Below are 20,794 nucleotides of genomic sequence, written 5' to 3' on the forward strand. Positions count from 1 at the left end.
GCTATCCATCATACCATCTCAGCTACCAGATTGGTAACAAGACTGTCCCGCTACCCCCTTTCCCAACCAAGAGACTAGAATCGAGGGGACCCCTGCGTCCTGACCTCCTTGTACCATTCTATCGTACCTAAAGATTGCTTATAAAGAACGTCAAAACCTTATCTTTGTGTGGTGTACATCTGTGGGGGGGAAGTTACTCGTCTGTACGATCGCTGGAGACGGCTCTCCCCGGAGACCTCTCCCCTTGTCCTCGGCCGACCGTCCCGGTCCGTCTAACAGTGTGGTTGTGTGTGTGGTTGTGGTTGTTTGGTTATGGTTGTGTATGTGGTTATGTGGTTATAGTTGTGTGTGGTTGTGTGTGCGCGGTTGTGTGTGTGTGGTTGTGTGTGTGTGGTTGTGGGGTTGTGTGTGTGGTTGTGTGTGGTTGGTTGTGTGTGGTTGTGTGTGTGTGGTTACAGTGTGGTTGTGTGTGTGGCTGTGTGTGTGGCTGTGTGTGTGGCTGTGTGTGTGGCTGTGTGTGTGTGGCTGTGTGTGTGTGGTTGTGTGTGTGTGGTTGTGCGTGTGTGGTTGTGCGTGTGTGGTTGTGCGTGTGTGGTTGTGTGTGTGTAGTTGTTCGTGTGTGGTTGTGTGTGTGGTTGTGTGTGTGTGTGGTTGTGTGTGGTTGTGTGTGGTTGTGTGTGGTTGTGTGTGGTTGTGTGTGGTGTGTGTGGTGTGTGTGGTGCCTGTGTGTGGTGCGTGTGTGGTGTGTGTGGTTGTGTGTGGTTGTGTGTGGCTGTGTGTGTGTGGCTGTGTGTGTGGCTATGTGTGTGGCTGTGTGGGTGTGTGGCTGTGTGTGGCTGTGTGAGGTTGTGTGTGGTGAGTGGTTGTGTGTGGTTGTGTGTGGTGTGTGGTTGTGTGTGTGTGTCTATGTGTGTGGCTGTGTGTGTGTGGGCTATGTGTGTGTGGGCTGTGTGTGTGTGGCTGTGTGTGTGGCTGTGTGTGTGTGGCTGTGTGTGTGGCTGTGTGTGTGTGGTTGTGTGTGTGTGGTTGTGTGTGGTTTTGTATGTGTGGTTGTGTGTGGTGTGTGTGTGTGGTGTGTGTGTGGTTGTGTGTGTGTGGTTGTGTGTGTGTGTGTGGTGCAAGTGTGGTGTGTGTGGTTGTGTGTGGTTGTGTGTGGTTGTGTATGGCTGTGTGTGTTTGGCTGTGTGTGTGGCTGTGTGTGTGGCTGTGTGTGTGTCTGTGTGTATGTGTGGCTGTGTGTATGTGTGGCTGTGTGTGTGTGTGGCTGTGTGGCTGTGTGTGGCTGTGTGTGGTTGTGTGTGGCTGTGTGTGGTTGTGTGTGGTGTGTGGTTGTGTGTGTGTGTCTTTGTGTGTGTGGCTGTGTGTGTGGGCTGTGTGTGTGTGGGCTGTGTATGTGTGGCTGTGTGTGTGTGGCTGTGTGTGTGTGGCTGTGTGTGTGTGGCTGTGTGTGTGTGGTTTTGTGTGTGTGTGGTTTTGTATGTGTGGTTGTGTTTGGTGCGTGTGTGTGGTGCGTGTGTGGCTGTGTGTGTGTTGCTGTGTGTGTGGCTGTGTGTGGGTGGCTGTGTGTGTGTGGCTGTTTGTGTGGTTGTGTGTGTGGTTGTGTGTGTGGTTGTGTGTGTGGTTGTGTGTGTGGGGTTGTGTGTGGGGTTGTGTGTGGGGTTGTGTGTGTGGCTGTGTGTGTGTGGCTGTGCGTGTTTGGCTGTGCATGTGTGGCTGTGCGTGTGTGGCTGTGCGTGTGTGGCTGTGCGTGTGGCTGTGTGTGTGGTTGTGTGTGTGGCTGTGTGTGTGGCTGTGTGTGTATGATTGTATGTGTATGTGTGGTTGTGTGTGTGTATGTGTGGTTATGGTTGTGTGGTTATAGTTGTGTGTGGGTGGTTGTGTGTATGGTTGAGGTTGTGTGTGTTGTGTCTGTGGTTATGTGGTTATAGTTGTGTGTGTGGTTGTGTGTGTGGGGTTCTGTGTGTGGGGTTGTGTGTGTGTGGTTGTGTGTGTGTGGTTGTGAGTGTGTGGTTACATGTGTGGTTGTGTGTGTGGCTGTGTGTCTGTGCATGTGTGGCTGTGCGTGGCTGTGTGGCTGTGCGTGTGTGGCTGTGCATGTGTGACTGTGCGTGTATGGCTGTGCGTGTGTGGCTGTGTGTGTGTGGTTGTGTGTGTGTGTGGTTGTGTGTGTGTGGTTGTGTGTGTGGTTGTGGGGTTGTGTGTGTGGGGTTGTGTGTGTGGGGTTGTGGGATTGTGTGTGTGGGGTTGTGGGGTTGTGTGTGTGGGGTTGTGTGTGGTTGTGTGTGTGGGGTTGTGTGTGTGGTTGTGTGTGTGTGTGGTTGTGTGGTTATAGCTGTGTGTGGTTGTGTGTTTGTGTGTGTGGGGTTGTGTGTGGGGTTGTGTGTGTGGTTGTGTGTGGGGTTGTGTGTGTGGTTGTGTATATGGTTGTGTGTGTGGTTGTGTGTGTGTGGTTGTGTGTGTGTGGTTGTGTGTGTGTGTGGTTGTGTGTGTGTGGTTGTGTGTGTGTGGTTGTGTGTGTGGGTGTGCATGTGTGGTTGTGGGGTTGTGTGTGTGGTATGTGTATGGTTGTGTTTGTGGTTGTGTGTGTGGTTGTGTGTGTGTGTTGTTGCGTGTGTGTGGTTGTGTGTGTGGTTGTGTGTGTGTGGTTGTGTGTGTGTGGTTGTGTGTGGTTGTGTGTGTCGTTGTGTGTGTGTGGCTGTGCGTGTGGCTGTGCGTGTGGCTGTGCGTGTATGGTTGTATGTGTATGTGTGGTTGTGTGTGTGTGTTTGTGGTTATGGTTGTGTGGTTATAGTTGTGTGTGGGTGGTTGTGTGTGGGTGTGGTTGTGTGTGTGGTTGTGTGTGTGGTTGTGTGTATGGTTGTGGTTGTGGGTGTGGTTATAGTTGTGTGTGGTTGTGTGTGTGCGGTTGTGTGTGTGGTGTGTGTGTGTGGTTGTGTGTGTGGCTGTGCATGTGTGGTTGTGTGTGTGTGGCTGTGCATGTGTGGTTGTGTGTGTGTGGTTGTGTGTGGGGGGTTGTGTGTGGGGGATTGCGTGTGTGGGGTTGCGTATGTGGTTGCATGTGTGTGTGGTTGTGTGTGTCTGGTGTGTGTGGTTGTGTGTGTGGGTGTGTGTGTGAGTGTGTTTGTGTGGTTATAGTTGTGTGTGGGTGGTTGTGTGTGGTTGTGTGTGTGTGGAGCTGTGTGTGGTTGTGTGTGATTGTGTGTGTGGGGTTGGGTGTGTGGTTGTGTGTGTGTGGTTGTGTGTGTGTGTGGTTGTGTGTGTGGCTGTGCATGTGTGGTTGTGTGTGTGTGGCTGTGCATGTGTGGTTGTGTGGGTGTGGTTGTGCGTGTGTGGTTGTGTGTGTGGTTGTGTGTGTGGTTGTGTGTGTGGTTGTGTGGGGTTGTGTGTATGGGGTTGTGTGTGTGGGGTTGTGTGTGTGGGGTTGTGTGTGTGTGGTTTTGTATGTGTGGTTGTGTGTGTGTGTGTTTGTAGTTATGGTTGTATGGTTATAGTTGTGTGTGGGTGGTTGTGTGTGGGTGTGGTTGTGTGTGTGGTTGTGTGTATGGTTGTGGTTGTGGGTGTGTGGTTATTGTTGTGTGTGTGGTTATGTGGTTATAGTTGTGTGTGGTTGTGTGTGTGCGGTTGTGTGTGTGTGGTTGTATGCATGGGGTTGTGTGTGTGTGCGGTTGTGTGTGCGGTTGTGTGTGGGGTTGTGTGTGTGGTTGTGTATATGGTTGTGTGTGTGGTTGTGTGTGTGTGGTTGTGTGTGTGTGGTTGTGTGTGTGTGTGGTTATAGCTGTGTGTGGTTGTGTGTTTGTGTGTGTGGGGTTGTGTGTGGGGTTGTGTGTGTGGTTGTGTGTGGGGTTGTGTGTGTGGTTGTGTATATGGTTGTGTGTGTGGTTGTGTGTGTGTGGTTGTGTGTGTGGCTGTGCATGTGTGGTTGTGTGTGTGTGGCTGTACATGTGTGGTTGTGTGTGTGTGGTTGTGCATGTGTGGTTGTGTGTGTGGTTGTGTGTGTGGTTGTGTGGGGTTGTGTGTGTGGGGTTGTGTGTGTGGGGTTGTGTGTGTGGGGTTGTGTGTGTGTGGTTTTGTATGTGTGGTTGTGTGTGTGTGTGTTTGTGGTTATGGTTGTATGGTTATAGTTGTGTGTGGGTGGTTGTGTGTGGGTGTGGTTGTGTGTGTGGTTGTGTGTATGGGTGTGGTTGTGGGTGTGGTTGTGTGGTTATTGTTGTGTGTGTGGTTGTGTGGTTATAGTTGTGTGTGGTTCTGTGTGTGCGGTTGTGTGTGTGTGGTTGTATGCGTGGGGTTGTGTGTGTGCGGTTGTGTGTGTGTGGTTGTATGCGTGGGGTTGTGTGTGTGTGGTTATGGGGTTGTGTGTGTGGTTGTGTGTGGTTGTGTGTGTGTGGTTGTGTGTGTGTGGTTGTGTGTGTGGCTGTGCATGTGTGGTTGTGTGTGTGTGGCTGTGCATGTGTGGTTGTGTGTGTGTGGTTGTGCGTGTGTGGTTGTGTGTGTGGTTGTGTGGGGTTGTGTGTGTAGGGTTGTGTGTGTGGGGTTGTGTGTGTGTGGTTTTGTATGTGTGGTTGTGTGTGTGTGGTTTTGTATGTGTGGTTGCGTGTGTGTGGTTGTGTGTGTGGTTGTGTGTGTGTGGTTGTGTGTGTGTGGTTGTGTGTGGTTGTGTGTGTGGTTGTGTGTGTGTGGCTGTGCGTGTGGCTGTGCATGTGGCTGTGTGTGTGGCTGTGCGTGTATGGTTGTATGTGTATGTGTGGTTGTGTGTGTGTGTTTGTGGTTATGGTTGTGTGGTTATAGTTGTGTGTGGGTGGTTGTGTGTGGGTGTGGTTGTGTGTGTGGTTGTGTGTGTGGTTGTGTGTATGGTTGTGGTTGTGGGTGTGGTTATAGTTGTGTGTGGTTGTGTGTGTGCGGTTGTGTGTGTGGTTGTGTGTGTGTGGTTGTGTGTGTGGCTGTGCATGTGTGGTTGTGTGTGTGTGGCTGTGCATGTGTGGTTGTGTGTGTGGTTGTGTGTGGGGGGTTGTGTGTGGGGGATTGCGTGTGTGGGGTTGCGTGTGTGGTTGCATGTGTGTGTGGTTGCGTGTGTGTGGTTGTGTGTGTCTGGTGTGTGTGGTTGTGTGTGTGGGTGTGTGTGTGTGTGAGTGTGTTTGTGTGGTTATAGTTGTGTGTGGGTGGTTGTGTGTGGTTGTGTGTGTGTGGAGCTGTGTGTGGTTGTGTGTGATTGTGTGTGTGGGGTTGGGTGTGTGGTTGTGTGTGTGTGTGGTTGTGTGTGTGTGTGGTTGTGTGTGTGGCTGTGCATGTGTGGTTGTGTGTGTGTGGCTGTGCATGTGTGGTTGTGCGTGTGTGGTTGTGTGTGTGGTTGTGTGTGGTTGTGTGTGTGGTTGTGTGGGGTTGTGTGTGTGGGGTTGTGTGTGTGTGTGTTTGTGGTTATGGTTATATGGTTATAGTTGTGTGTGGGTGGTTGTGTGTGGGTGTGGTTGTGTGTGTGGTTGTGTGTATGGTTGTGGTTGTGGGTGTGGTTGTGTGGTTATTGTTGTGTGTGTGGTTGTGTGGTTATAGTTGTGTGTGGTTGTGTGTGCGGTTGTGTGTGTGTGGTTGTATGCGTGGGGTTGTGTGTGTGCGGTTGTGTGTGTGTGGTTGTATGCGTGGGGTTGTGTGTGTGTGGTTATGGGGTTGTGTGTGTGGTTGTGTGTGGTTGTGTGTGTGTGGTTGTGTGTGTGTGGTTGTGTGTGTGGCTGTGCATGTGTGGTTGTGTGTGTGTGGCTGTGCATGTGTGGTTGTGTGTGTGTGGTTGTGCGTGTGTGGTTGTGTGTGTGGTTGTGTGGGGTTGTGTGTGTAGGGTTGTGTGTGTGGGGTTGTGTGTGTGTGGTTTTGTATGTGTGGTTGTGTGTGTGTGGTTTTGTATGTGTGGTTGAGTGTGTGTGGTTTTGTATGTGTGGTTGTGTGTGTGCAGTTGTGTGGGGTTGTGTGTGTGGGGTTGTGTGTGTGGTTGTGTGTGTGGTTGTGTGTGTGGTTGTGTGTGTGGCTGTGTATGTGTGGTGTGTGTGTGGTTTTGTATGTGTGGTTTTGTATGTGTGGTTGTGTGTGTGGTTGTGTGTGTGGTTGTGTGTGTGGTTGTGTGTGTGGTTGTGTGTGTGTGTGGCTGTGTGTGTGGCTGTGTGTGGTGTGTGGTTGTGTGTGTGTGCTTGTGTGTGTGGTTGTGTGTGTGGTTGTGTGTGTGGTTGTGTGTGGTTGTGTGTGTGTGGTTGTGTGTATGGTTATATGTGTGGGGTTGTGTGTGTGTGGTTGTGTATGTGGCTGTGCATGTGTGGCTGTGCGTGTGTGGCTGTGCGTGTGGCTGTGTGTATGGTTGTATGTGTATGTGTGGTTGTGTGTTTATGTGTGGTTATGGTTGTGTGGTTATAGTTGTGTGTGGGTGGTTGTGTGTATGATTGTGGTTGTGTGTGTGGTTGTGTGGTTATAGTTGTGTGTGTGGTTGTGTGTGTGGGGTTGTGTGTGTGGGGTTGTGTGTGTGGTTGTGTGTGGGGTTGTGTGGTTATAGTTGTGTGTGTGGTTGTGTGTGTGGGGTTGTGTGTGTGGGGTTGTGTGTGTGGTTGTGTGTGGGGTTGTGTGTGTGGCTGTGTGTCTGTGCATGTGTGGCTGTGCGTGGCTGTGTGTGTGTGGTTGTGTGTGTGTGGTTGTGTGTGTATGGTTGTGTGGTTGTGTGTGTGGTTGTGTGTGTGGTTGTGTGTGTGGTTGTGTGTGTGGTTGTGGGGTTGTGTGTGGTTTTGTATGTGTGGTTGTGTGTGTGCGGTTGTGTGGGGTTGTGTGTGTGGGGTTGTGTGTGTGGGGTTGTGTGTGTGTGTGTCTATGTGTGTGTGGTTGTGTGTGTGTGTGGTTGTGTATGTATTGCTGTGTGTGATTGTGTGTGTGGGGTTGTGTGTGTGGGGTTGTGTGTGTGGTTGTGTGTGTGTGTGGCTGTGTGTGTGTGTGGTTGTGTGTGTGTGTGTGTGGTTGTGTGTGTGTGGCTGTGTGTGTGTGGCTGTGTGTGCGTGGTTGTGTGTGCGTGGTTGTGTGCGTGGTTGTGTGTGCATGGTTGTATGTGCATGGTTGTGTGTGCATGGTTGTGTGTGCATGGTTGTGTGTGCATGGTTGTGTGCATGGTTGTGTGTGCATGGTTGTTTGTGCATGGTTGTGTGTGGTTGTGTGTGTGTGGCTGTGTGTATGTGGGTGTGTATGTGGGTGTGTGGGTGTGTGTGGTTGTGTGTGTGGGGCTGTGTGTTTGGGGTTGTGTGTGTGGGGGGTTGTGTGTGGCTGTGTGTGTGGTTGTGTGTGTGTGTGGCTGTGTGTGTGGTTGTGTGTGTGGCTGTGTGTGTGGTTGTGTGTGTGTGGCTGTGTGTGTGGTTGTGTGTGTGTGGCTGTGTGTGGCTGTGTGTGTGTGGCTGTTTGTGTGTGTGTGGCTGTGTGTGTGTGGCTGTGTGTGTGGTTGTGTGTGTGGTTGTGCGTGTGGTTGTGTGTGTGGTTATGTGTGTGGGTTGTTGTGTGTGGGGTTGTGTGTGTGGTTGTGTGTGGCTGTGCGTGTGTGGCTGTGCGTGTGTGGCTGTGTGTGTATGGTTGTGTGTGTATGTGTGGTTGTGTGTGTGTATGTGTGGTTGTGTGTGTGTATATGTGGTTATGGTTGTGTGGTTATAGTTGTGTGGGTGTGGTTGTGTGTGTGGTTGTGTGTATGGTTGTGGTTGTGTGTGTGGTTGAGTGGTTATGGTTGTGTGTGTGGTTGTGTGGTTATAGTTGTGTGTGTGGTTGTGTGTGTGGGGTTGTGTGTGTGGGGTTGTGTGTGTGGGGTTGTGTGTGTGGGGTTGTGTGTGTGGTTGTGCGTGTGGTTGTGCGTGTGTGGTTGTGCATGTGTGGTTGTGCGTGTGTGGTTGTGTGTGTGTGGTTGTGTGTGTGTGGTTGTGTGTGGTTGTGTGTGGTTGTGTGTGGTTATGTGTGGTTGTGTGTGGCGTGTGTGGTGCGTGTGTGTGGTGCGTGTGTGTGGTGCGTGTGTGTGGTGCATGTGTGTGGTGCATGTGTGGTGCATGTGTGGTTATGTGTGGCTGTGTGTGTGTGGCTGTGTGTGTGTGGCTGTGTGTGTGTGGCTGTGTGTGTGTGTGTGTGTGTGTGTGTGTGGCTGTGTGTGGTTGTGTGTGGTGTGTGGTTGTGTGGTTGTGTGTGTGTGTCTGTGTGTGTGTGGGCTGTGTGTGTGGGCTGTGTGTGTGTGGCTGTGTGTGTGTGGCTGTGTGTGTGTGTGGCTGTGTGTGTGGTTGTGTGTGTGTGGTTGTGTATGTGTGGCTGTGTGTGTGTGGTGTGTGTGGTGTGTGTGTGGTGTGTGTGTGGTGTGTGTGTGGTGTGTGTGTGGTGTGTGTATGTGGCTGTGTTTGTATGGCTGTGTGTGTGGGTGTGTGTGTGGCTGTGTGTGTGGCTGTGCATGTGTGGCTGTGCGTGTGTGTGGTTGTGTGTCTGGCTGTGTGTGTGGCTGTGTGTGTGTGGCTGTGTGTGTGTGGCTGTGTGTGTGTGGTTGTGTGTGTGTGGTTGCGTGTGGGGCTGTGCATGTGTGGCTGTGCGTGTGTGGCTGTACGTGTGTGGCTGTGCGTGTATGGTTGTATGTGTATGTGTGGTTGTGTGTGTGTATGTGTGGTTATAGTTGTGTGTGGGTGGTTGTGGTTGTGTGTGTGGTTGTGTGTATGGTTGTGGTTGTGTGGTTATGGTTGTGTGTGTGGTTGTGTGGGTATAGTTGTGTGTGTGATTGTGTGTGTGCGGTTGTGTGTGTGGTTGTGTGTGTGGTTGTGTGTGTGGGGTTGTGTGTGTGCGGTTGTGTGTGTGTGTGGTTTTGTGTGTTTGTGGTTGTGTGTGGTTGTGGGGTTGTGTGTGTGGGGTTGTGTGTGTGGGGTTGTGTGTGTGGGGTTGTGTGTGTGGGGTTGTGTGTGTGGGGTTGTGTGTGTGGAGTTGTATGTGTGGGGTTGTGTGTGGGGTTGTGTGTGTGGTTGTGTGTGTGTGGCTGTGTGTCTGTGCATGTGTGGCTGTGCATGGCTGTGTGGCTGTGTGTGTGTGGTTGTGTGTGTGGTTGTGTGTGTGGGGTTGTGTGTGTGCGGTTGTGTGTGTGTGTGTGGTTTTGTGTGTGTGTGTGGTTGTGTGTGGGTGTGGGGTTGTGTGTGTGGGGTTATGTGTGTGGGGTTGTGTGTGTGGGGTTGTGTGTGTGGGGTTGTGTGTGTGGGGTTGTGTGTGTGGAGTTGTATGTGTGGGGTTGTGTGTGGGGTTGTGTGTGTGGTTGTGTGTGTGTGGCTGTGTGTCTGTGCATGTGTGGCTGTGCATGGCTGTGTGGCTATGTGGTTGTGTGTGTGTGGTTGTGCGTGTGTGGTTGTGTGTGTGGTTGTGTGGGGTTGTGTGTGTAGGGTTGTGTGTGTGGGGTTGTGTGTGTGTGGTTTTGTATGTGTGGTTGTTTGTGTGTGTGGTTTTGTATGTGTGGTTGCATGTGTGTGGTTGTATGTGTGGTTGTGTGTGTGTGGTTGTGTGTGTGTGGTTGTGTGTGGTTGTGAGTGTGGTTGTGTGTGTGTGGCTGTGCGTGTGGCTGTGCGTGTGGCTCTGCGTGTGGCTGTGCGTGGATGGTTGTATGTGTATGTGTGGTTGTGTGTGTGTGTTTGTGGTTATGGTTGTGTGGTTATAGTTGTGTGTGGGTGGTTGTGTGTGGGTGTGGTTGTGTGTGTGGTTGTGTGTGTGGTTGTGTGTATGGTTGTGGTTATGGGTATGGTTATAGTTGTGTGTGGTTGTGTGTGTGCGGTTGTGTGTGTGGTTGTGTGTGTGTGGTTGTGTGTGTGGCTGTGCATGTGTGGTTGTGTGTGTGTGGCTGTGCATGTGTGGTTGTGTGTGTGGTTGTGTGTGGGGGGTTGTGTGTGGGGGATTGCATGTGTGGGGTTGCGTGTGTGGTTGCATGTGTGTGTGGTTGTGTGTGTCTGGTGTGTGTGGTTGTGTGTGTGGGTGTGTGTGTGAGTGTGTTTGTGTGGTTATAGTTGTGTGTGGGTGGTTGTGTGTGGTTGTGTGTGTGTGGAGCTGTGTGTGGTTGTGTGTGATTGTGTGTGTGGGGTTGGGTGTGTGGTTGTGTGTGTGTGTGGTTGTGTGTGTGTGTGGTTGTGTGTGTGGCTGTGCATGTGTGGTTGTGTGTGTGTGGTTGTGCGTGTGTGGTTGTGTGTGTGGTTGTCAGTGTGGTTGTGTGTGTAGTTGTGTGGGGTTGTGTGTGTGGGGTTGTGTGTGTGGGGTTGTGTGTGTGGGGTTGTGTGTGTGTGGTTTTGTATGTGTGGTTGTGTGTGTGTGTGTTTGTGGTTATGGTTATATGGTTATAGTTGTGTGTGGGTGGTTGTGTGTGGGTGTGGTTGTGTGTGTGGTTGTGTGTATGGTTGTGGTTGTGGGTGTGGTTGTGTGGTTATTGTTGTGTGTGTGGTTGTGTGGTTATACTTGTGTGTGGTTGTGTGTGTGCGGTTGTGTGTGTGTGGTTGTATGCGTGGGGTTGTGTGTGTGCGGTTGTGTGTGTGTGGTTGTATGCGTGGGGTTGTGTGTGTGTGGTTATGGGGTTGTGTGTGTGGTTGTGTGTGGTTGTGTGTGTGTGGTTGTGTGTGTGTGGTTGTGTGTGTGGCTGTGCATGTGTGGTTGTGTGTGTGTGGCTGTGCATGTGTGGTTGTGTGTGTGTGGTTGTGCGTGTGTGGTTGTGTGTGTGGTTGTGTGGAGTTGTGTGTGTAGGGTTGTGTGTGTGGGGTTGTGTGTGTGTGGTTTTGTATGTGTGGTTGTGTGTGTGTGGTTTTGTATGTGTGGTTGTGTGTGTGTGGTTTTGTATGTGTGGTTGTGTGTGTTCAGTTGTGTGGGGTTGTGTGTGTGGGGTTGTGTGTGTGGTTGTGTGTGTGGTTGTGTGTGTGGTTGTGTGTGTGGCTGTGTATGTGTGGTGTGTGTGTGGTTTTGTATGTGTGGTTTTGTATGTGTGGTTGTGTGTGTGGTTGTGTGTGTGGTTGTGTGTGTGTGGCTGTGTGTGTGGCTGTGTGTGGTGTGTGGTTGTGTGTGTGGTTGTGTGTGTGGTTGTGTGTGTGGTTGTGTGTGTGGTTGTGTGTGGTTGTGTGTGTGTGGTTGTGTGTATGGTTATGTGTGTGGGGTTGTGTGTGTGTGGTTGTGTGTGTGGCTGTGCATGTGTGGCTGTGCGTGTGTGGCTGTGCGTGTGGCTGTGTGTGTATGGTTGTATGTGTATGTGTGGTTGTGTGTGTATGTGTGGTTATGGTTGTGTGGTTATAGTTGTGTGTGGGTGGTTGTGTGTATGGTTGTGGTTGTGTGTGGTTGTGTGGTTATAGTTGTGTGTGTGGTTGTGTGTGTGGGGTTGTGTGTGTGGGGTTGTGTGTGTGGTTGTGTGTGGGGTTGTGTGTGTGGCTGTGTGTCTGTGCATGTGTGGCTGTGCGTGACTGTGTGTGTGTGGTTGTGTGTGTGTGGTTGTGTGTGTATGGTTGTGTGGTTGTGTGTGTGGTTGTGTGTGTGGTTGTGGGGTTGTGTGTGGTTTTGTATGTGTGGTTGTGTGTGTGCGGTTCTGTGGGGTTGTGTGTGTGGGGTTGTGTGTGTGGGGTTGTGTTTGTGTGTGGCTATGTGTGTGTGGTTGTGTGTGTGTGTGTTTGTGTGTGTATTGCTGTGTGTGATTGTGTGTGTGGGGTTGTGTGTGTGGGGTTGTGTGTGTGGTTGTGTGTGTGTGTGGCTGTGTGTGTGGTTGTGTGTGTGTGTGGTTGTGTGTGTGTGGCTGTGTGTGTGTGGCTGTGTGTGTGTGGTTGTGTGTGCATGGTTGTGTGTGCGTGGTTGTGTGTGCATGGTTGTGTGTGCATGGTTGTATGTGCATGTTTGTGTGTGCATGGTTGTGTGTGCATGGTTGTGTGTGCATGGTTGTGTGCATGGTTGTGTGTGCATGGTTGTGTGTGCATGGTTGTGTGTGGTTGTGTGTGTGTGGCTGTGTGTGTATGTGGGTGTGTATGTGGGTGTGTGGGTGTGGGTGTGTGTGGTTGTGTGTGTGGGGCTGTGTGTTTGGGGTTGTGTTTGTGGGGGGTTGTGTGTGGCTGTGTGTGTGGCTGTGTGTGTGGCTATGTGTGTGGTTGTGTGTGTGTGCGGCTGTGTGTGTGGTTGTGTGTGTGGCTGTGTGTGTGGTTGTGTGTGTGTGGCTGTGTGTGGCTGTGTGTGTGTGGCTGTGTGTGTGTGTGGCTGTGTGTGTGTGGCTGTGTGTGTGTGGCTGTGTGTGTGGTTGTGTGTGTGGTTGTGCGTGTGGTTGTGTGTGGTTATGTGTGTGGGTTGTGTGTGGGGTTGTGTGTGTGGTTGTGTGTGGCTGTGCGTGTGTGGCTGTGCGTGTGTGGCTGTGTGTGCATGGTTGTGTGTGTATGTGTGGTTGTGTGTGTGTATGTGTGGTTGTGTGTGTGTATATGTGGTTATGGTTGTGTGGTTATAGTTGTGTGGGTGTGGTTGTGTGTGTGGTTGTGTGTATGGTTGTGGTTGTGTGTGTGGTTGAGTGGTTATGGTTGTGTGTGTGGGGTTGTGTGTGTGGGGTTGTGTGTGTGGGGTTGTGTGTGTGGGGTTGTGTGTGTGGTTGTATGTGTGGTTGTGCATGTGTGGTTGTGCGTGTGTGGTTGTGCGTGTGTGGTTGTGCGTGTGTGGTTGTGTGTGTGTGGTTGTGTGTGTGTGTGGTTGTGTGTGGTTGTGTGTGGTTGTGTGTGGTTATGTGTGGTTGTGTGTGGCGTGTGTGGTGCGTGTGTGTGGTGTGTGTGTGTGGTGCGTGTGTGTGGTGCATGTGTGTGGTGTGTGTGTGGTGCATGTGTGGTTGTGTGTGGCTGTGTGTGTGTGGCTGTGTGTGTGTGGCTGTGTGTGTGGCTGTGTGTGTGTGTGTGTGTGGCTGTGTGTGGTTGTGTGTGGTGTGTGGTTGTGTGTGTGTGTGTGTGTGTGTGGGCTGTGTGTGTGGGCTGTGTGTGTGTGGCTGTGTGTGTGTGGCTGTGTGTGTGTGGCTGTGTGTGTGGTTGTGTGTGTGGTTGTGTATGTGTGGCTGTGTGTGTGTGGTGTGTGTGTGGTGTGTGTGTGGTGTGTGTGTGGTGTGTGTGTGGTGTGTATGTGGTGTGTGTATGTGGCTGTGTTTGTGTGGCTGTGTGTGTGGGTGTGTGTGTGGCTGTGTGTGTGGCTGTGCATGTGTGGCTGTGCGTGTGTGTGGTTGTGTGTCTGGCTGTGTGTGTGGCTGTGTGTGTGTGGCTGTGCGTGTGTGGCTGTGCGTGTGTGGCTGTGCGTGTATGGTTGTATGTGTATCAATCAATCAATCAATCAATCATGGAACTTATATCGCGCACTACTCACCCGTAAGGGTCTCAAGGCGCTTGGGGAAGGGGGTCTGCTACTGCTCGAACAGCCAGGTCTTGAGCTGTTTCCTGAAGGCCAGGTGGTCCTGGGTCATCCGCAGGTGGACGGGTAGGGAGTTCCAAGTCTTAGCTGCCAGGTAGGAGAATGACCTTCCTCCAGCGGTGGCTCTCTGGATGCGAGGGACGACGGCGAGGGCGAGGTTAGCGGAACGTAGCCGGCGGGTGGGCGTGTAGAAGGTGAGGCGGCTGTTGAGGTACCCTGGGCCTAGGTCGTGGAGGGACTTGTGTGCGTGGGTGAGGAGTCTGAACGTGATCCTCTTGTTGACAGGGAGCCAGTGCAGGTCTCTCAGGTGGCACGAGATGTGGCTGCGTCGGGGGACGTCCAGGATGAGTCGGGCGGAGGCGTTCTGGATACGCTGAAGTCTTTTCTGAAGCTTGGCTGTAGTACCGGCGTAGAGGGTGTTTCCGTAGTCTAGTCTGCTGGTGACGAGAGCGTGGGTGACCGTCTTCCTGGTCTCGGTCGGGATCCATCGGAAGATCTTTCGGAGCAAGCGGAGGTTGTGGAAGCAAGCTGAGGAGACGGCGTTGACTTGTCTGGTCATCGATAGGGAGGAATCCAGTATGACGCCCAAGTTGCGTGCGTGGTCCGTCGGTTCAGGTGCGGTGCCTAGTGCCGGGGGCCACCAGGAGTCGTCCCATGCGGAGGGTGATGGTCCCAGAATGAGGACTTCTGTCTTGTCCGTGTTCAGTTTCAGGCGGCTGATGTTCATCCATTCAGCGACGTCTGTCATCCCTTCGTGCAGGCTGGCTTTGGCGGTGTCGGGGTCTCTGGAGAGGGAGAGAATCAGCTGGGTGTCATCGGCGTAGGAAATGATGTTGAGGTTGTGTTGGCGTGCGATGGCAGCGAGGGGTTTCATGTAGATGTTGAAGAGAGTAGGGCTGAGCGACGATCCTTGCGGGACGCCGCAGATGACTTCGGTGGCCTCGGAGCGGAACGGAGGGAGGCGTACTCTCTGTGTTCTGCCGGAGAGGTATGAGATGATCCATTCCAGAGCCTTCCCTTGGATGCCGGTGTCGTTGAGGCGTTGGACTAGTGTGCGGTGGCAGACAGTGTCAAATGCTGCGGAGAGGTCTAGGAGGATGAGTGCCGCTGTTTCGCCGTTGTCGAGCAGGGCTCGGATGTCGTCGGTGGCTGCGATGAGGGCTGTCTCGGTGCTGTGGTTGGCTCTGAATCCGGACTGTGATGGGTCGAGGGATCCGTTCGTCTCGAGGAAGGCTGCCAGTTGCTTGTTGACGACCTTCTCGATGACTTTGGCCGGGAAAGGAAGGAGCGAGATGGGGCGGTAGTTCTTGAGGTCGGTCGGGTCCGCTGTTGGTTTCTTCAGCAGAGCGCTGAGTTCGGCGTGCTTCCAGCTCTCCGGGAAGGTTGCTGTGTTGAAGGAGGTGTTGATGATGTCTCGGAGGTGGGGTGCGATGGTAGAGGCTGCCTTGTTGAAGACATGATGGGGGCACGGGTCGGTCGGAGATCCGGAGTGGATGGTGTTCATCATGCGTGACGTGTCTTCGGGGGTCACCTCGGTCCATGTCTGGAGGGTGGCGGCGGGGCGCGAAGGTACAACCGATGGGTGCGGGGGTGAAATGTCGAAGCTGTTGTGGATGTCGGCGATCTTGCGGTGGAAGTACGAGGCGAGGGAGTCGCAGAGGTCCTGTGAGGGAGTGATGTCGTTGTTGCCGGTGCTGGGGTTGGAGAACTCCTTGACGATGTTGAAGAGCTCCTTGCTGTCATGGGCGTTCTTGTCCAGTCGTTCCCGCAGAGATTTCTTCTTGGTGGTGCGGATGAGCTGGTGATGTCTGCGAGTGGCGAGTTTGAGTGCTGTTCTGTTGTCGGCGGTCTTGTTGAGGAGCCAGGCCTTCTCGAGGGTGCGGCAGGCCTTCTTGGAGTCCTTGAGTTCGTCGGTGAACCAGGGGGCCTTCTTGCTTCTGGGTCTGGAGGGGGGGTTCTTCAGTGGGGCGAGGTCGTCGGCACAGGAGGTCAGCCACTGCGTGAGGTCGAGGGCAGCTGTGTTAGGGTCCGTGGTCCTGGCAGGTGGGCTCTGGCTGAGGGAGGTGGCGAGCTGGTCGGCGGTGATCTTGCTCCAGTTTCTGTGGGGAGCCTGCTTCGGGTGATTGTGGACCGTGTTCTTTCTGAAGCTGAAATGGACGCAGCTGTGGTCGGTCCAGTGAAGTCCGGTGGAGTGGCTAAAGGTGACGTGCTTGCTGGACGAGAAGAGTGGGTCGAGCGTGTGGCCGGCGAAGTGGGTGGGGGTGTTGACCAGTTGCTGAAGTCCGAGGTTGGCGAGGTTATCCAGCAGGGCGGTGGTGTTGTGGTCATTGTTGTTCTCCAGGTGGAAGTTGAGGTCCCCGAGGAGGATGTAGTCGGCGGAGGGGAGGGCGTGAGGGCTGATGAAGTCGGCGATGTCTTCGCAGAACTGTGCGCGTGGTCCCGGGGGTCTGTAGATGAGGGTGCCTCTGAGGGTAGTCTTGGGGTCGGTGTGGATCTGGAAGTGCAGGTATTCGGCGGCGTTGAATACGTCGATGGAGTCAGTCGAGATGCGAATGGTGCTCTTGTGTACGATGGCGATGCCTCCTCCGGTCTGGTTGACGCGATCCTTCCTGATGATCTTGTAGCCGTCCGGGATGGCTATGGCGATGTCGGGGGCTGAAGAGTCGTTCATCCAGGTTTCCGTGAGGAAGGCGACGTCCGGAGATGCGGTGTCGAGGAGGTTCCAGAGTTCCACGGCGTGTCTGTGGACGGAGCGGGTGTTGAGCAGGATGCACTTGAGGTGGTTGCTGTTGTCCGTCTTGGTGGGCGTGGTGCTTGTTTGGAGGCAAGAGAAGTTGCAGGATCGGCAGGTGAAGGGTCCATGGGTGCGTCGCGGGGACGCTCGGTAGCATCCGGGGGCTCGGGCGGTTTTGAGTGCGATGAGCGTAGCGAAGTCGTAGATCCTGCGGGGGGGCTGGCGGGCGCGGGGACCAGGGAGTCTGGCGCTGGGCGCGGTCCAGGCGCGGACGGGCGCAGACGGGCTTACCTTTGGCGCACCTTCGGCGCTCAATCGGCGCTCCCGCTGCGCGCGTCCGCTGCGCGGTCGCGGAAGGGGCGTCATAAGTAGGAGCCCGGAGGGAGGGTCAGCAGGGAGGCGGGAGGCTGGGTAGCCAATGGGCAGTGAGGGGAGGCGGGACTGCGGGGACCGGAACAGGGAAGCGGGAGGAGGGGAAAGAGTGACCGGGGCAGTGGCGGCGGAAACGGCGAAAAAGAAGAAAAACAAGCAGGCAGCGAGCGGAGGCCGGTACCTGAGAGCGGCGGAAGGAGGTAAGTGGCGCCAACGGGGGTTGCAGTGGGTGAAAGGCAGCGGCAGGCGTAGGCAGCGGCAGGCGTAGGCAGCAGCAGGCGTAGGCAGCAGCAGGGGATAGGAGCGACCGCCTGTGGTTGTGTGGTTGTGTGTGTATATGTGTGGTTATAGTTGTGTGTGGGTGGTTGTGGTTGTGTGTGTGGTTGTGTGTATGGTTGTGGTTGTGTGTGGTTGTGTGGTTATGGTTGTGTGTGTGGTTATGTGGGTATAGTTGTGTGTGTGGTTGTGTGTGTGCGGTTGTGTGTGTGGTTGTGTGTGTGGTTGGGTGTGTGGTTGTGTGTGTGGGGTTGTGTGTGTGCGGTTGTGTGTGTGTGTGGTTTTGTGTGTGTGTGGTTGTGTGTGGTTGTGGGGTTGTGTGTGTGGGGTTGTGTGTGTGGGGTTGTGTGTGTGGGGTTGTGTGTGTGGGGTTGCGTGTGTGGAGTTGTATGTGTGGGGTTGTGTGTGGGGTTGTGTGTGTGGTTGTGTGTGTGTGGCTGTGTGTCTGTGCATGTGTGGCTGTGCATGGCTGTGTGGCTGTGTGGCTGTGTGTGTGTGGTTGTGTGTGTGTGGTTGTGTGTGTGTGGTTGTGTGTGTGTGTGTGTGGTTGTGTGTGGTTGTGTGTGGTTGTGGGGTTGTGTGTGTGGGGTTGTGTGTGTGGGGTTGTGTGTGTGGGGTTGTGTGTGTGGTTGTGTGTGTGTGGTTGTGTGTGTGTGGTTGTGTGTGTGTGGTTGTGCATGTGCGATTGTGCATGTGTGGTTGTGGGGTTATGTGTGTGGTTGCGTGTGTGGCTGTGCGCGTGGTTGTGTGTGTGGCTGTGCGTGTGGCTGTGCGTGTGGCTGTGCGTGTGGCTGTGTGTGTGGCTGTGCGTGTATGGTTGTATGTGTATGTGTGGTTGTGTGTTTGTGGTTATGGTTGTGTGGTTATAGTTGTGTGTGGGTGTGGTTGTGTGTGTGGTTGTGTGTGTGGTTGTGTGTATGGTTGTTGTTGTGGGTGTGGTTGTGTGGTTATAGTTGTGTGTGGTTGTGTGTGTGTGGTTGTGTGTGTGGTTGTATGTGTGGGGTTGTGTGTGTGTGTGGTTGTGTGTGTGGTTGTGTGTGAGTGGTTGTGGGGTTGTGTGTGGTTGTGTGTGGTTACATGTGTGGTTGTGTGTGGTTGTGTGTGTGGCTGTGTGTGTGGTTGTGTGTGTGTGGTTGTGCGTGTGGGGTTGTGTGTGTGGTTGTGTGTGGTTGTGGGGTTGTGTGTGTGGGGTTGTGTGTGTGGGATTGTGTGTATGGGGTTGTGTGTGTGTGGTTTTGTATGTGTGGTTGTGTGTGTGTGGTTTTGTATGTGTGGTTGTGTGTGTGCAGTTGTGTGGGGTTGTGTGTTTGGGGTTGTGTGTGTGGGGTTGTGTGTGTGTGGTTGTGTGGTGTGTGTGTGTGTGGTTGTGTGTGTGTGGTTGTGTGTGTGTGGTTGTGTGTGTGTGGCTGTGGTTATGTGTGTGTGGTTGTGTGTGCGGTTTTGCGTGTGTGGTTGTGTGTGTGTGTGGTTGTGTGTGGATTTGTATGTGTGGTTGTGTGTGTGTGGTTTTGTATGTGTGGTTGTGTGTGTGCAGTTGTGTGGGGTTGTGTGTGTGGTTGTGTGTGGTTGTGCGTGTGTGGTTGTGCATGCGTGGTTGTGCGTGGTTGTGTGGGGTTGTGTGTGTGGGGTTGTGTGTGTGGTTGTGTGTGTGTGGCTGTGTGTGTGGCTGTGTGTGTGGCTGTGTATGTGTGTGTGTGTGTGTGGTGTGTGGTGTGTGTGTGGTATGTGTGTGGTTTTGTATGTGTGGTTGTGTGTGTGTGTGGTTTTGTATGTGGCTGTGTGTGTGTGTGTGTATGTGTGGTTTTGTATGTGTGGCTGTGTGTGTGTGGTTGTGTGTGTGGTTGTGTGTGTGGTTGTGCGTGTGGTTGTGTGTGTGTGGTTGTGTGTATGGTTATGTGTGTGGGGTTGTGTGTGGGGTGTTGTGTTTGGGGTTGTGTGTGTGTGGCTGTGCGTGTGTGGCTGTGCGTGTGTGGCTGTGCGTGTGTGGCTGTGCGTGTGTGGCTATGCATGTGTGGCTGTGTGTGTATGTGTGGTTGTGTGTGTGTATGTGTGGTTATGGTTGTGTGGTTATAGTTGTGTGTGTGTGGTTGTGTGTGGGTGTGGTTGTGTGTGTGGTTGTGTGTATGGTTGTGGTTGTGTGTGGTTGTGTGGTTATGGCTGTGTGTGTGGTTGTGTGGTTATAGTTGTGTGTATGGTTGTGTGGTTATAGTTGTGTGTGTGGGGTTGTGTGTGGGGTTGTGTGTGGGGTTGTGTGTGTGGGGTTGTGTGTGTGGGGTTGTGTGTGGCTGTGCGTGTGTGGCTGTGCATCTGTGGCTGTGAGTGTGTGGCTGTGCGTGTGTGGCTGTGTGTGTATGGTTGTATGTGTATGTGTGGTTGTGTGTGTGTATGTGTGGTTATGGTTGTGTGGTTATAGTTGTGTGTGTGTGGTTGTGTGTGGGTGTGGTTGTGTGTGTGGTTGTGTGTATGGTTGTGGTTGTGTGTGGTTGTGTGGTTATGGTTGTGTGTGTGGTTGTGTGGTTATAGTTGTGTGTATGGTTGTGTGGTTATAGTTGTGTGTGTGTGGTTATAGTTGTGTGTGTGTGGTTGTGTGTTTGGGGTTGTGTGTGTGGGGTTGTGTATGTGGGGTTGTGTGTGTGGGGTTGTGTGTGTGGTTGTGTGTGTGTGGTTGTGTGGTTATAGTTGTGTATGTGGTGTGTGTGGTTGTGTGAGGTTGTGGGGTTGTATGTGTGGGGTTGTGTGTGGTTGTGTGTGTGGGGTTGTGTGTGTGGTTGTGTGTGTGGTTGTGTGTGTGGTTGTGTGTGGTTGTGTGTGTGGTTGTGTGGTTATAGTTGTGTGTGGTTGTGTGTGGGGTTGTGTGTGTGTGGTTGTGTGGTTATAGTTGTGTGTGGTTGTGTGTGTGTTTGTGTGTGTGGGGTTGTGTGTGTGTGGTTGTGTGTGTGTGGTTGTGTGTGTGTGTGTGTTTGTGTGTGTGTTTGTGTGTGTGGTTGTGCGTGTGGTTGTGCGTGTGGTTGTGCATGTGTGGTTGTGCATGTGTGGTTGTGGGGTTGTGTGTGTGGTTGTGTGTATATGGTTGTGTGTGTGGTTGCGTGTGTGTGGTTGCATGTGTGGGGTTGTGTGTGTGGTTGTGTGTGTGGTTGTGTGTGTGGTGTGTGTGTGTGGTGTGTGTGTGTGGTGTGTGTGTGGTGTGTGTGGTGTGTGTGTGGTGTGTGTGTGTATGTGTATGTGTGGTTTTGTGTTTGTGGTTGTGTGTGTGGTTACATGTGTGGTTGTGTGTGTGGCTGTGTGTGTGATTGGTTGTGTGTATGGTTGTGCGTGTGTGGCTGTGCATGTGGCTGTGCGTGTGGCTGTGCGTGTATGGTTGTATGTGTATGTGTGGTTGTGTGTGTGTTTGTGGTTATGGTTGTATGGTTATAGTTGTGTGTGGGTGGTTGTGTGTGTGGTTGTGTGTATGGTTGTGGTTGTGTGGTTATGGTTGTGTGTGTGGTTGTGTGGTTATAGTTGTGTGTGGTTGTGTGTGCACGGTTTTGTGTGTGGTTGTATGCGTGGGGTTGTATGTGGTTGTGTGCGCAGTTGTGTGTGTGGTTGTATGCGTGGGGTTGTGTGTGTGTGGTTGTGTGTGTGTGGTTGTGGGGTTGTGTGTGTGGTTGTGTGTGGTTGGTTGTGTGTGGTTGTGTGTGTGTGGTTACATGTGTGGTTGTGTGTGTGGCTGTGTGTGTGGCTGTGTGTGTGGCTGTGTGTGTGGCTGTGTGTGTGGCTGTGTGTGTGGCTGTGTTTGTGTGGCTGTGTGTGGCTGTGTGTGTGTGGTTGTGTGTGTGTGGCTGTGCGTGTGTGGTTGTGCGTGTGTGGTTGTGCGTGTGTGGTTGTGTGTGTGGTTGTGTGTGTGTGTGGTTGTGTGTGGTTGTGTGTGGTTATGTGTGGTTGTGTGTGGTTGTGTGTGGTGTGTGTGGTGCCTGTGTGTGGTGCGTGTGTAGTGTGTGTGGTTGTGTGTGGCTGTGTGTGTGTGGCTGTGTGTGTGGCTGTGTG

The sequence above is a fragment of the Triturus cristatus genome, chromosome 1_1, assembly GCF_964204655.1.
Source record: "Triturus cristatus chromosome 1_1, aTriCri1.1, whole genome shotgun sequence".
In the NCBI taxonomy this organism is placed as follows: domain Eukaryota; kingdom Metazoa; phylum Chordata; class Amphibia; order Caudata; family Salamandridae; genus Triturus; species Triturus cristatus.